This window comes from Otolemur garnettii, unplaced genomic scaffold (genome assembly GCF_000181295.1).
Source record: "Otolemur garnettii isolate 467f Iridium unplaced genomic scaffold, OtoGar3 scaffold00002, whole genome shotgun sequence".
Classification (NCBI taxonomy): domain Eukaryota; kingdom Metazoa; phylum Chordata; class Mammalia; order Primates; family Galagidae; genus Otolemur; species Otolemur garnettii.
The window spans coordinates 43,324,187-43,339,851 of NW_003852397.1; the positions used below are offsets into that span (position 1 = coordinate 43,324,187).

Sequence of the window (15,665 nt, forward strand, 5' to 3'; positions counted from 1 at the left end):
ATATATATAAACAGTTATATATATATATAACCCCAACCTCAAGACCCCAATATGAAATGTTATAGTATTTGCATATGACATACTTCCATATACTTTGATTCATCTCTTGATTACCTATAAAACCAAATACTATGTATTTATATATATATATATAAACAATATGTATGTACATACATATATGTAAACTATATGTGTATATATAACACTTGGGGACTTGAGCATCTGTGAATTTTGTAGTCCAAGGGGAGTCTTGGAACCAGTTGCCATGAATACTGAGGAACAAGTGTATATAGTATTACAACATTGTTGGTGGACATATTGACTCTCTTATTTTTAAGTTTTAATGCATAAATGGTAAGATTTATTTTTAACAAGTCATTTATGATATGAATGATTATCCTTTAGATCACAACACAGAAAACTGGATATTAAAAAATATGGAATGCTTCATGAATTTGCGTATCATCCTTGCACAGGGGCCATGCTAATCTTCTCTGTATCATTCCAATTTTATTATATGTGCTGCCGAAGTGAGCATGAAATATTAACTCTTAATATACTTGAAAGCAATTTGTCAATATCTACTAAAAATTAAAAATACATAGATCCTTTGACCAGGTCATTTCCTGCTTGGGAATAGATCTCACACAAATATTAGTATGAATTGGTAAGGACATACACACCAGGCAAAATATGAAAGAAGGTGAATGGCCATCCATAGGAGATTACCTGAATAGTCATGGCATACTCAAACATATAGTCTGACACGTGTATAGTCATAAAGAGAGCTAACATTTTGTTTCATTAATTTTCTGAAGGATACTTTTATTTTGGATTTCACTTATTCCTGATTTGATTTTAACTATTTCTTTCCTTCTGCTAGATTTGGCATTGGTTTGCTCTCCCTTTTTTAATTTTTAAGATGATTCATTAGGTTATTGATGTGTTCTCTTTCTGTTTTTTGGATGTAGACATCTAATGCAATACATTTCCCTCTTAGAACTGCTTTTTCAGCATCCCACAGGCTTTGGTAGCTTGTGTCTTCGTTGGTGTTATGCTCAAGGAAGTTAATAATTTCTTTTTTTAATATCTGTTATTCAGTATAAGTTTCTTTAATTTCCATGCCTTGGTGTGAGGATGACAATTTTGGGGGGAGTTCCAATTTTTTTTTTTTTTTTGAGACAGAGTCTCATTTGGTCACCCTTGGCAGAGTGCCGTGGTGTCATAGCTCACAGCCACTCCGTACTCTTTGGTTCAAATGATCCACTTGCCTCAGCCTCCCAAGTAGCCAGGACTAAAGACACCTGCCACAAAGCCTGGATATTTTTTGAAGATGGGGTCTCCCTCTGGCTCAGGCTGGTCTTGAACCTGTGAACTCAGGCAATCTACCTGCCTCAGCTTTCCAAGTGCTGGGATTATAGACAAGTTGGAGTTCCACTTTTATTGCCTTGTGGTCTGAGATACAAGGTAAAATTTAATTCTTTTAATTTTGTTGTGGTTTGATTTATGTCCTAGGATATAATATATTTTGGAGAATGTTCCATGGGCTGATGAGAAGAATATATATTCTTTAGCTTAGGGATGGAGTGTTCTAATATGTCTATCAAGTATAGTTCTAGGGTCACTTTTAAGTACCATGTATCTTTGTTTACTTTATGTTTAGAGGATCTATCCAGCTCTATAAGAGGAGTGTTAAAGTCCCATGTTATTATGGTGTTATGGGATATAATATTGCTCATACTTGTTAAGGTCTGTTTCAGGAATCTAGGAGTATTTAAGTTGGATGCATGAATATTTAGAATGGAAATGTCTTCTTGTATTGTTACCATGACCAATATGAACTGTCCATCATTGTCTTGTCTGACTTTAGTTGCTTTAAATCCACTTATATTGGAAAATTAGATTGTAACCCCTCTTTTATTCTGATTTCCATTTGCCTGAAAAATTACCTTCCTGAGTTTTACCTTGTCCTTGGATGATAGGTTTGTTTCCTGCAAACAGCAGATAGATGGCTTGTGCTTTTTAAATCCAATCAGCCTGCCTATACCTCTTCAGTGGGAAATTCAAGCCATTAATATTTATTAAGACAATGGATAAGGGTGGTTGAGTTCTACACACCTTATTTTGTGAAAGTCTATTGCTTAGTTTTATCTTTTGCATCAGTAAGCCAGGTTTTGTCCTTAGTTTGTGGGGGTTTATTTTGCTGGTGGTCCATTGTGATGGTCAGTGTTTAGGTCTAAGTGTTTCTTGTAGAGTTGGTCTTGTTGTGGCAAACTTTCTCAGTGTTTGCATGTCAGTAAATGATTGATTTGTCTGTCAGTTTTAAAGCTTAGCTTAGCAAGATGCAGAATTCTAGGCTGGAAATTGTTTTGTTTAAGTAGATTAAAGATAGATGACCATTGTCTTCTGGCTTAAAATTTTTCATTTGAGAAGACCACAGTCACCCTGTTGGATTTACCCCTATAGGTCAATTGGTGCTTACTCCTGGCAGCTTGCAGAATCTTTTTTGTCTTGCCTTTGGACAGATTCATGTCAACATGCTGTTTGACTTGAGATGAACTGGGATCCAATATCTGAAAGGAGTGTGTCAGAATTTTTGATGGTATTTGGGAAATTTTCATTTATGATATCCTCTAGTAGGGATTTCATTCCTCTGGGGTGTTCTTCTTCCCCTTCTGGGGTACCTATAACTGGTATGTTTTTGATGCTTCATGAAGTCCCACAATTCTGTCAGTGAATGGTCTTCTTTCTCTCTCTCTCTCTCTTTTTTTTTTCTGTCTCTTTAACCTCCTGAATTAGCTGAAAAGCTTTATCTTCTACCTCTGAGATTCTTTCTTCTACGTTGTCTAATCTGTTACTGATACTTTTTACTGCATCTTTGAGTTCCCTGATTGGTTGCTTGAATTCCTCAAGCTCTTCTGCATCCTTTCTATAGTCTTCATAACATTCATTTTCTTTGATTCTGTTTTTGGATTTTCTTTTGATTATTTTCCACTTTCTCAGTAATTTCCTTCACTGTTTTTAACATCCATATTTTAAATTCACCTCTGTCACTTCTAAGATTTCCTTACAGGTGGAACCTCTGCTTAAACAACCTCATGATGCTTTGGAGGTATTAATCTGTTCTCGTTTTTCAAGCTGCCAGAACTTTTCTGCTATTTCTTCCTCATGAGTGTTTTCTTTTTGTCCGTTTCCTTGCCCTAATTTTTCCTTTCATTTCCTCTTGCTCTTTAAGTTACCATGCCTCTGATCTAAGGTGTTGAAGTGCCTTTTTGGTAAAGGACTGAAAGGAAGAGAAGAGTGAAGAGCAAGAAGAGACAAAAGATAAAAAAAGAGAAAAGAGAAAGGAAAGGGGTTGAGTAAAAGGGAATACTGAAAAAAGAGGATAGGAACAGAAAGAGAGACAGGAGTAATAGTAGTGTACAGTAGGATACTTTGACCCATACCCACAAATCCCAATCTCTGGGGGGGCTGGGTTGGGTGGGTCCCTTGACTTCTGTAGCACTTTGCCAGCCTGAGCAGACGCAGGACCCCACCTCCACCAAATAAAGAAGAAAAACAAAAATACTACAAATCAAACCAAAACAAATAGACAAAAAACTTTAAGGGATAAAATTGGGGGAAAATACAAATAATAGGCAGAAAAACTAGCAAAAATGAAGCCCTTATTATTAAAGCAGGAAACAGTGAAAAATTATGTATACACAAGAAAAACAGAAAAAGAAAAATCTAGGGGGATAAAGTTAAACAAATTTTTTTGAAAAGACAAAAACTGTATATATGTTTACATATATGTATATATGTGTGTATATATATAGATCTTGCTGAATAAGGTAATCTTCTGGAGTATGCTGACTTCCTTGCTTTCAAAGAAGGGTTTGCTTCTTTGCTTTCCCACAGGGTTGGGAGACTGAATCTCTCAGCCCACTTAATATACACCCTTCAACCTTTCCAAACCGTGCCCCTTGGTTAAGCAGTGGCTTTCCCAGGAAAGTATGCGTTGTTCAGACCTCTCCAGAAATTGTTGCCACTTATCTAATGCCCAGAACTCTCCTTCCTCTAAGACAATGGCTGCACCTAGCCTGCACCTGAACAATGAAAGCTCTGTTCTACTCTGGTAGCTCAGTCTCAGCCACTGTGAACTGTTCATACTCACTTGCCCAAGGTCTCCCAAGGTAACTCAACCAAGTACCCAAGTCAAAAAACAAACAAACAAATAAATAAACAAACAAAAGGCTGCTGCTGTAGCTGCTGCCACTGCAGCTAACAGGGCCAACCAGCCTTTGACTGATCACAAATAACTGACCACTTCTCCACTATTTTTGTCCTCCTCTTGGGCTCCTGAATTCTCCCGCTGCCTCCCTGTGCCTTCAAAGGGATGTTTCTGGGGAGAGCCCACAAGCCAGAGGTGCCTAGAGTCTTTTCTCCCCAATCCCACCATGCCTGGTTGCAAAGAAGCTGTCTCTAATCCAACATCTTACTCTGCCCCCATAAATAAATAAACAAATATATATATATATATATATATACACACACACACATATATTTTAGACAGAATCTCACTTTATCGCCCTGGGTAGAGTGCCATGGCATCACTGCTCACAGCAACCTCTAACTCCTGGGTTTAGGTGATTCTCCTGCCTTAGCCTCCCAAGTAGCTGGGACTACAGGCACCTGCCACAACACCTGGCTATTTTTTTGTTGTTGCACTTTGGTGGGGGCAGGTTCAAACCCACCACCCTTGGTATATGGTGCTGGTGCCCTACCCACTGAACCACAGGTGCTGCCCTTAATAAATATTTTTTTAAAAAAGCAAAAAAAATATGAAAATGAAAAAATAAAAAGAAAGCAGAAGAGAGAGAGCGAAAAAAAAAAAAAAAAGATTACAGTGCCCAAGAGGGAAGAATATTTTCTGCAAGTCTGCTGTTATCAACCTCTTTATATTCTAGTCTTGAGATCTCTCATTTTGCTAAAGGTATAAACTTTAAAGTTCCTCTGGATATTAAAAATGATCAAATGAAAACTAACGGTGAAAAAAATGCTGAATAAGTATGATTAGTTTGAGTCTGGCATGTAGGATAGAGGATGTGTGTTTCTAGACTGTGTTTGTCTCTACCTGGCTATAAGAACATGAGGCTTTGATTTTCTCATGGTGAAATGGAAAGTGATGATTTCTAAAGTCCCTAATAGTTCTGACATTCTATTTAACTTTTAAATTGCATAAATAGTTCTTCAACGTGGTGAGCTCATCTTCATGTAGAGGTTTACAGACCTATTGTCTATAAGATCAATTGTTCACTGCCACGTGTTTTTCTTTATGAGCTATGTGGTTTTATTTTTTTATATTATGGGTTATTACGAAGATACATACAATTAGGTTACAATATTTGTGTTTGTATGGTAAAGTCCAAAGTCTGAGTTGTGTTTGAGTCCTTCACCTAGGAAGTGTGCCATACACTCCTCTATTATATCCCATAGGTGGGAACTAATCGAGCCCTCTCCCTTCTTTTGAATTTAATTGTGCTGTTTTTATCCTATGGGCCTGCAGTTGTTGGTCTATACCAGTGATTGTCATACCATGAGAGGATCTAAGGTGTGTCTCAAAAATGTTTAAAGACCATTAATCAAATTATTTTTGAAAGAAGTTCAAAGTATTATAAGTATATTCTTTTTTTTCTCTCTTTTTTTTTTTGATCAACATAATTTAAGCATGCCACGGATGTTTAACTACAGCTTCAATATACCAAGAGATAAGAAAAGGGTGAAAAACCCTGGCCTAGACCCATGTATTATTTTAAGAAAATTAGAAGTCAGTATAGGACATAAATATCAGATTTTCCAGAATAATAATTTTTTAAATGTTTTGTAAGAATTAGAAAATCTGGTAACAGTTACCCTCAAAGACCAAGGCCCACTGACAGTCCAGTGCTACTTATTATCAGATATGTACGGTTGTTTTGCTAATGCCAAGTTCATTTTACTCATTTCCATTATCTTTTTTTTTTTCTACATAGAGTCATAGATCGGTGACCCCTGCCGTAGCACTTAATGCTAATTCTAAAACTGAAAAAGAAATCAAAAGGTTTTCTTTTTGTCTATATGGATCACAATTTTACATTACAAGTAAAAAACTCTAAACAAAATTAAGAAAAATCAGATTATCCAGATGTGATGGGATTAGAAAGAGGTGAGGATATAAATGGAGCAGAGAAAATATAGAAAACTTTTTCCTTAAGCCTATCAAGCGCTGAAAGTAATCTCTAAGATTAAAGATTTACTAGTAATATAGATTTCAAAAATGTTAGCCCTCTATATGTAATCTTAAATTGATCCCTTTCCTGTAATTTCCTGTAGGGATGTGTTGCGAAACTAATTTTTCATGCATCCACACAAGATTTCACCTGCTCCTTCATTTGGGAGCAGGGTAATGCAAATTGCCTGCATTGGACACCTGGCTCTAAACTGTTTTTAAGCTTTAGGCCCTTGGGCAATAAATCTTTCTGTGTCTCACTTTCCCCATCTATAACATGGCTATCTTTCCTCTCCACTTTCTTCTCCTCCCCACAATACTTCCAGCATATCCTAACATATGTCTAGCAATAAAACAGTAGTCTTTATTTTATAATTTTGACTATGTAATGCTTTCTTAAGTAGGGTACTGTGATTTGATTTTGTTTTCATACTTCGAATTTGTTTTCCTTGGAATTACAAATTGGCTAACATTCATATCATCTTATTTTCTTTTAAAACTGTGTTTTTTTATTATTTTAAGAGTATGCAGAATTCAAAACATGGGATATTTTTAAAGTACTACAGAAAGAAGAATAAAACAAGCACATAGGTGCCTATCTCCTATAGTTAACAAACAGACAATACAAAATGTTGGGAATATGTTGAGACAAAGGAGAGAATATTGAAAATTTATTCCTTGGGTTTCTGTATGAATCATCACTCCCATATGCTCAGTTTTTTGATAGTGGCACAAGAGGGGGGGGGATTTCATTAGCTTACATTTGGCCATTTCTAACATAATAGCCCTCCTCCATGGGTTGGGGATCTAGTGTGGATTTTTTCCATTTCCTAAGTAAGTATGCTTCCCCACCTGGTATAGGGAAATAATCCTCTGTTAGATGGGCTTGGGCCAAGTTTCTATCACCAGATTCCCATTAACCTCTTCTTTGACTGGTAGACCTCATTGGTACATAAGGTCTCCGAGAATTAGCATAAATTCAATGTCAAGGATTAATAATCCTTAAAATGTCAGGCTAGTTTCCTTTTTCCCAGCACAGTCACTTTGGTCAATAGCTACAGGATGATCGCTCCTGGAAAAACTAGGGAAAGAGTCACAATATACACATTTGAGCAAGGAGCAGGATTCTTTTCTTAATCAAAAAGCTGGAAGTTTGTGAACTGGGCTAGGTCTGAAAAATGGTAAGAGTTCAGAATCATTACCATGCTAACACAAGTTGGATTTCTTCTCAGGCAACCAAAAATCTCTCTCTCCCTGTCTCTCTTCCCCCGCCCCCCTCTCTCTGGCAGCACCTTAATAGATTGCCAGTCCATTCTGTATTTATGAACTCTGTGATCAATTAGCCACAGGTTAGAGCTCTTATTTTCTCTTTTCCCTATGTTGGTTGTCTGGGGCCATAATGAGTCAGAAGACTCCACATCTTCACAATCATGTGTTCCCTTAGCAACTAGGTATCACAGCCAGGTGATTGCCCAATGCCTTGCTTTTAACCTGCATTTTATCCCTACTACCACTGGTGATAAATTGAGAACTTGTGATTATGCAATATGTTGTGGATTATTTATATGCTATTTCCTCTAGAGAAAAGAAATCTTCATATCTTGAATATTAGAGAAACTCAACTGCAGAGTCCCACTTGGGAGATTTGGTCCTTGACTCACTCTTAGTACCTATTATAACATCAGGTGGAGACTCCGTCATCACACAGAAGGTATCATCAAATGGGGCAATTTAGTAATGGGCAATTACAGAGAGGTGGACTGTATATATTTATATAGAGAGGAGCTCAATAATTGCTCAGTTTGGTATCATTGAGGTGGTACCAGAGTTTACACCAGAGTAATCACATTACATCATGTAATCAGAGTTTACATATTTGGGATATAGAATTTCAGTTATTCTCCATGTAATCAGAGGCTGCTTCATTGCCACTTTCTACGTTTGCTGGAAGTTTGAGTGCTCATCCTATCATGGATTTTGGAGGACCTTCTTGCTATCTTCTCACCTGTATCTTCCAGGACAGGCAATTAAACCAAACCTGCCTCCATCTGGCTACACAAATTATCACTTTCCCACTGTCTATTCATGTCAAACTCATAACTCTGTCGGCCACAGTTGTCTCTTTTCCCAGGCTTTACTTGGGTTGTATAACTTTTTTAATTCTTCCATTGTCATCTTACTAGATTTTTAGAATGTTAAATACATATAATTTTTTTTTCAATTGGTCATGCCAGGTATGGAATTAAAAAAATAAAAGTGTTTTTTTGAAAATGTGTTTCCATTGTATAAATTTATTTTTTTTCTAGAAACAGAGTCTCACTTTATCGCCCCTAGTAGAGTGCCGTGGCCTCACACTGCTTACAGCAACCTCCAACTCCTGGGCTTAGGCGATTCTCTTGCCTCAACCTCCTGAGTAGCTGGGACCACAGGTGCCTGCCACAATAGGTGGCTATTTTTTTGTTGCAGTTTGGCTGGGGCCAGGTTTGAACCAGCCACCCTCAGTATATGGGGCCGACGCCCTACCCACTGAGCCACAGGCACTGCCTCATTGTATAAAATATTTTTAACATATAATTAGCAGTCATATTTCTTATGTTTCTGTAACCTAATTTTATTTAGATTTCAATTCTGTAAAATCTTGGAACACTGGAGATTGACACACTTAGGAACCCATCTGGAAAAATTGAATCCTGTTCTAGAGCACATGGTAAATATATTCCTAGGAAGTATATTTCTCCTCTTTGAGCAACAAATGAAGTTCAGCACAATATTTTCTATTTGACAAAAGATGGAGATGGTAGTCTAACCTTTTCTGCCTTCAGCAAGTAATTAGAAAATTAAAGTAAAGGTCTGAGTGAGTGTGTGCACATCAGATTACACTTAAATTATATTGCTATTAAATTCATGAATAGATAATAATAATGAAATGTGGTATATGTATACTATGGAATACTATTCAGCCATGAAAAGGATGAATGAATGTCTTTTGCAACAGTTTGGATGGCGCTGGAAACCATTCTCCTAAATGAAGTATCTCAAATTGGAAAGCCAAATACCACATGTACTCATGATTAAATTGGAAGCAACTGATGAGCGCATGTGTATGGGGGAAGTGAAAGTCAGAGGAAATCAAGCATGGGGGAGGGCATAAACGGGAGGGCATAAACCTACCTAATAGGTACAATGAACACTATTTGGGTGATGGGCACACTTATAGCCAGGACTCAAGCATTACAAAAGCAATTCATGTAACAAAAATGTTTATATCCCCTTAATATTTTGAAATTAAAAAAGTTTTATCACTATTAGACTGAATAAATTCAGAATTATCAAACTTTTATATAGCATAAACTGTTAATACAAAGATTATTTTTAATCCCTTAATCTATAAAGATAAGTATAAATTATCAATAGTAGCCATTTTAAGAAAGAAAGTGGCTCTATAACCCAGATCGTAAGTGTGCAATTATCACATTAAAATGTAAGCATTTCACACCGTATATCAAATCAGTACACTGATTTGAGCCCCATAAATGCGTCAATGCACAAAGTTATGATTTAATAAAAATAATAATTAAAAAAAGAAATTTCAAAAAATTCTCATCGAGGTCAAGAACTTAAGAATCAGTTACTGACAAAACAAAAATCAAACAGCCAAAACAGCATAAACATTTGAGCTAGTGCTCTGATATTTTGATGTTTAATAGGTTAAAGAGTTCTGGAATAATTATTTCCTTTAAGTTTCATAGAAAAGCTGAAGAAAATGGAATGAGCTATATATATTCTCTCAAACAATGACAAATAAACCATAAAATAGTGGTAAATACCATGGAGAAAATAGATTGGACTATAAACTCTAAGAAAACATTTGAAAGAAAAGATTATCATTTTTTCAGCTATTTGAAAAGGCATTAGCTCTAAGATATCAAACACTATGAAATAATAATAGACAGAATTATCTGTATCTCTATGTGCAAGGCTGTTGTACTTGGCTTCTGCTTGTTTTGTTTTTTTCTCCTAAAGAAGCTATGGAGGCGAGTCGCTGATTGCGTAACACTTTTCTTTAAAAATGTTTATGTTTTTAAAAAAGGCCATTTATGTAACCTGACTTTCCTGTTTGTCACATAGGAAAAGGGATACCTATGGATGCCTTCTGTTGATACCCCATACTTTAGGACAAAGTATGGCAAAAACTGCTTATTTATTTGCTTACTTAGTTACTTATGTGCTTATTTGTATGCTTGTTTACTAATTCAGTACTTCAGTCATGCAATTAGTAATTGAGGGCTCAGTACATGGAAGAAATTAAGCCATTTTGGTGAGTCATAGGGAACCCCTGTTCTCAACAAGCTTGTTGCTTACAGTAAGAGAGAGACATAAGAACAAATGATGTCATACAAATGAGATAAAGTCCGACGATTATTGGTTAGACTGTGTATACCACAAGAAAAAGAATGAAATTATCTTGTTCACCACTATAGACTCAGTATTCAGCATTAAAATATTGAGTATTTAATAAATATTGGTTATTAATAAAATGCTAATAAATAATTTAAAGCTATTGATAAATATTGAAGACAATATACAGTACTGATGGTGGAACATCTACACATGCTTATGAGGAGTTGGCGTAAGCTTAGCAAGGAGGTATGGACTTAAGAGTTATTCAGAGGCAGGGTGCAGGGGCTCATGCCTGTAATCCTAGCACTCTGGAAGGATGAGGAGGGCAGATTGCTTGAGGTCAGGATTTTGAAACTAGCCTAAGCAACAATGTGACTCCATTTCTAAAAATAGCCAGGTATTGTGGCATGCGCCTATAGTCTCAGCTACTTGGGAGGTTGAGACAGGAGGATTACTTGAACCCATGAGTTTGAGGTTTCCATGAGCTATGACATCACAGCATGCTACTGAGGCAACAAAGTGAAACTATGTTTCTAAAAAAAAAAAAAAAGAGGTATTCAGATTACCATGCATATGAACAATGCTCCAGATTTAGAAGACATCGTAAGCAAAGAAAGAGATAATGAGGCATTGCACACCTCTACACAAGGTATCTCATGAAGGTGAGCAACAGTGATGAAAGCTGGAGGAAAGGACAGACATTTGATGATGGAGGCACTGGATGGGTTGGTAAGAAGCTTGTAAGAGAAGAGAAGTCATTAGAAGGTGTATTAATCAGCTTTTGCTATGTGGTACTACATAACAAACAACCACAAAATCACAATGGGTTACAACAACAAAATTTTTCTTTCTCACTTTCCATGGCGGTGGCTTTGGGTTATCTGCCCTTGAGTTTAGAGTTGCTCCACATTTTAGGACCCAAGCTCAAAGACCTCTCTCTATCACATGTCCTCCTCATGACAGACGACAGAGAAGCATAAAGACACAATCAAATTTACAGCCTTTTCTCGGCCAATTTGTCATATCTGCCAAAGCAAGCTTCAGAGTCAGTTCCCACGTCCATGGGATAGAGCAGTACACTCTTCCTGGAGGGAATGATGCTGCATCATGCTTTTATACTAGGAAGACAAAGAAATGCAAATATTAATACAATATACTGCAGAGGGTTTCCAGTTGACAAATGGTTGCCACTTTAAAAGGTAACATGCACATAGGTTTAGAGAAAATAAAGAATTATAATTAAAGACTTAGGGCTACACACACACAAACATACGCCTGCTCACACGCGCACACACATATATATACAGACATAGCTAGCAAATAACACTTGGATTTGCCATGATTGAATAATAATGTTAATAAAACTGGGATATTGAAAAGTGTTACAAAAGAAGAGGCAATTGATAGGGCAATGAAATGCAGCGGCAAGGAGGTAAGCCTATTTCTGCCTAAGACCTCAATCCAGAAATGACTATTTTTGCTAAAAGCAATTTATTTTTTCCTTCCAGGTTTCTAGCAGAACATACTGATGTGACAGAGTTCGTGGCATGCACAGGCAACAGAAGAGTATGCAGGCATGATGCAACACTCGGGTTAGAGAAAAAGAGGTCTTTCTGGGTTCAGAAGTACAGCAGGCTATAAACCATTTGCAGAATATGTTAGAAAGAAGATCCCTTTAATAGGGGAATAACACAAATTCATTAGTCATGTAGTGTCTGTGTTCTTTCATTAACTAATCCCTTTTGAGGGGCGGGGGGCAGGAAGAGAGCCTTATTCTGTTGTCCTGGGTAGAATGCTATCATGTCACAGCTCACAGCAACCTCAAACTGGTGGGCTCAAGCAGTCCTCTTGCCTCAGCCTCCTGAGTAGTTGCTACTACAGGTACCCAACACAATGCTTGGCTGTTTTTACTGGAGACAGGGGTAAGGGGAGGATGGGGTGTCTCACTTTTGCTCAGGCTGGTCACAAGCTCCTGAGCTCAAGAGATCTACCTGCCTCAGCCTCCCAGAGCACTAAGATTGCAGGCGTAAACCAGTGAGCCTGGCCCTTTTAATCCAATATACAGGGATTAGTTTATTAAGTGTTCTATATGCCTCATGAGGTAGTTTCAATGTACCCTTTAAAGAAATATGAATAAGAAAATGTTGGTGCCCGCCACCACACCCAGCCTAATTCCTCAATTTCCTTATTTGTAATATAGATCAAACAATAGTACAACTACTAATATGGTTATTGGAGGAGTAAACTCAAAATCGGAAAAGGTAAAGAGGCAGCATACCAAGACCAGAGTCTGATATAAATTGCTGGGCTTTGAACTTGGCTCTATCACTTACTGGTGGTGTGACTGGCAAGTTTTTTAACATCTCTGTGGTCAATAAACTAATAATATGGTTGTTATAAAGATTCATGTGATGCCAATATTTAAATGTTTCATTGTAAGTTAGTTTATAGTTCCTAGATCAGAGTTTGTCATTTAATGGGGTTTATCTTTGTATGTAATATTAGCCAGGGACAAATTACTTTTTTCCTGTGCCTAGAAAGACAATTTTTTAATCTTCATTTTTTAAAATATCTTACTATTATTCAAACATTCTGGGGGCTCTCTGTGCATTTGCTTCTTCAATAGAACTTTTCCAGTAACTTAAACTTTTGTGCATTTATTCATTTATGCATTATTTTACTTAAAGACCACCTACTTTTACTAAACATAGGTTTTAGAAAGTATAGCATTTTGTTGTCATAAGAAAGTGACATTATTAACCTATCCCACCTATTAAGAGGAAGTTTTCTTAAGAATCTGACTTCCCCACAGCAGGAATCTGAGTCTAGATTTTCTTTTGCCTTTTGTTTATTCCACATTCAACTACTATAGTCTATGAGTCTGTGTTCTCTGCATGAATTGGCTCTCCAAAATACCTAAGTCTATGAGTTTCAGAAAATGGCTTTGTGGATTGTAGCTGACATAATAATTTGGCAGTAACGCATGGGAATTGCTGAGTCATCATTGACTTTTGACCCCTCTGAAGGGAAACTGAAGGTCTGAAGTACATCTTACACGGCAGATTGTCTACGGTCATCATTCTCAAGACACATTAGAGAGCAAAACATTTATTTCCTGGCACTCTATACTCCATAAAATACTTTCACATCCAACATGTCATTGCACTTTTGGTAATCCTGAGAAAGAGGTAAAGCTCACTAAAAGGCAATGCTTTGTGAACATTCCTCGGCCATTGGTGTCCACCTGATTATTGAGTGATCAGTTACCAAGCTGGCTCTCAGGTAGGAAGGAAAACAGCAAGGGTCAGTGGGGTATTTGTTCGCAGCAGGACTCAGAGGACCAATGTCATAGCCTTAGGCCAATATGGAGAAGTGGGGGGGGGGGGGTGGCAGTAGAATCAGCACTATGTCTCACTAAACCATTTTAAAAAATTTCTGTGTGCTTCTCTTCCATTCTGGATTCCTAAATAGTATTTGATTATTTAAAACTTTTTATTGCCAAGAGACATTTATAGTTTACCTTTAAAAAAACAACACAGTAGAGTGGAGAGAAGTAAAATAATTCCTGAGAGTTTATGGGCTTTAGAACTGGACAGCTCTGGTGAAGAGGCAGTAAACCAAGACCAGAGTCTAATATGGATTGCTGGTCCTTAAACTTGGCTCTACCACTAACTGGCCGGTGACTCCTCTGCCTTTCATTAGCTTTCAACAGGCTCTACTGTTTTTTTTTTCTTTAGCACTCATTTTCATTACCTGGAAATGGGTATTTTATTTGTGAAACTTCCGACAAACTTACAGAAGCAATTTACTACAACTGTGCCTCAGATGGAGCAGTTCCTCATAGGACAATGTAAAGGCTTAAATGACACAATATCTGTAAAGTACTTAGAATTGTGCTGGGTATAAAGAAGTTTTCAGCATATTTACTGATTAACACGAATAGTTAAACTTCTCAACACCACATTTTGAGTTCAGACGTGCTAACCTGAACTCAGGCAAATATCTTAAGGCTAAGGCCCTAAAATATAGACACATAATTCACCAGTTCCTGAAAACTGTGTTTAAGATAAAAGTTGAATTAACCATGCACAAGCTTTACAAATAACATCCACATCTAGAACTGCATGACAAGTTGTTATCATTCTGTGTGAGTGTCTGTTTGTGAGAGCCCATACATTACAGTGAGGGTTTTAAGTAATCAGAACTATAGGGCTTGAGAGCTGTGCTGAGCAATAAGAGCCTCTTCACTTGAAAGGTTAATTATTTTAATTGCTGAAGACACTCTGCCTTTTTAGGTACTTCTTAGGAGAGGGATTTCTTCTTTCATTTTTTATTTTTTTATTTTTTGGTATTGTACTCACCACAATCTCATTGGCAAATAGCCTTGTTGGAAAGGCCATGTGAAAGGAGTGTACATCCAGGTTTGAAGTAGACCTTGGAGGTGAGAAGTGAGAGGGACAGGTAAATACAAATCTTGCCATCCAGCTCCTTTTGACACTGTTCTTATCTTGTACAAAATCTGCCACATGCCAAGAGTTTATTAAATGAATTCACAGGCCACCAGCTCTTCCATGCAGGACATTTCCACATCTGGGGTATGTGTTCCCATCCGGCTGCCCTGTCTGACAGAAACAATCCTCTCAAACTCTTCACAACCAAGTCATTCATGGTTGTATGAAAGTGAGTAACCCACACCAGTCCATTATGTTAAAAATTGTTCTTCCTCCCCTCAAGCCTACTTTTAGTGTTTGTTTCCCTGTTATTAAAAAAAAAGTGGTGTTGATTTTTCCCCTTAAAAAACATTTGCTATTTTTATTTCAGAATTATACATTTTCCCAAATGAATGAGCACATAAAAATGCACATTTTTTACAGCAAGACCCTGAATACTCAATTTCAGTCTCTCTCATGTTCTTTTAGTCTATGAATCATTATACAGATGCCATTCTGTAAATGGGAAGAGTCAAATACAAAAGGTGAAGCGGATTTTAGCCTTAATTTTGGATTTTTTTTCC

The 15,665-nt window shown here is 37.0% G+C and overlaps 1 non-coding gene across 1 annotated transcript; it reads right to left on the minus strand.

The window, feature by feature from the left end:
- Window positions 1-431: 431 nt before the first annotated feature.
- LOC111725887 lies at window positions 432-538 on the minus strand. The gene has a single exon (XR_002773833.1). It is a non-coding gene; the product is annotated as a U6 spliceosomal RNA (small nuclear RNA).
- Between the last annotated feature and the right edge of the window lie 15,127 nt (window positions 539-15,665).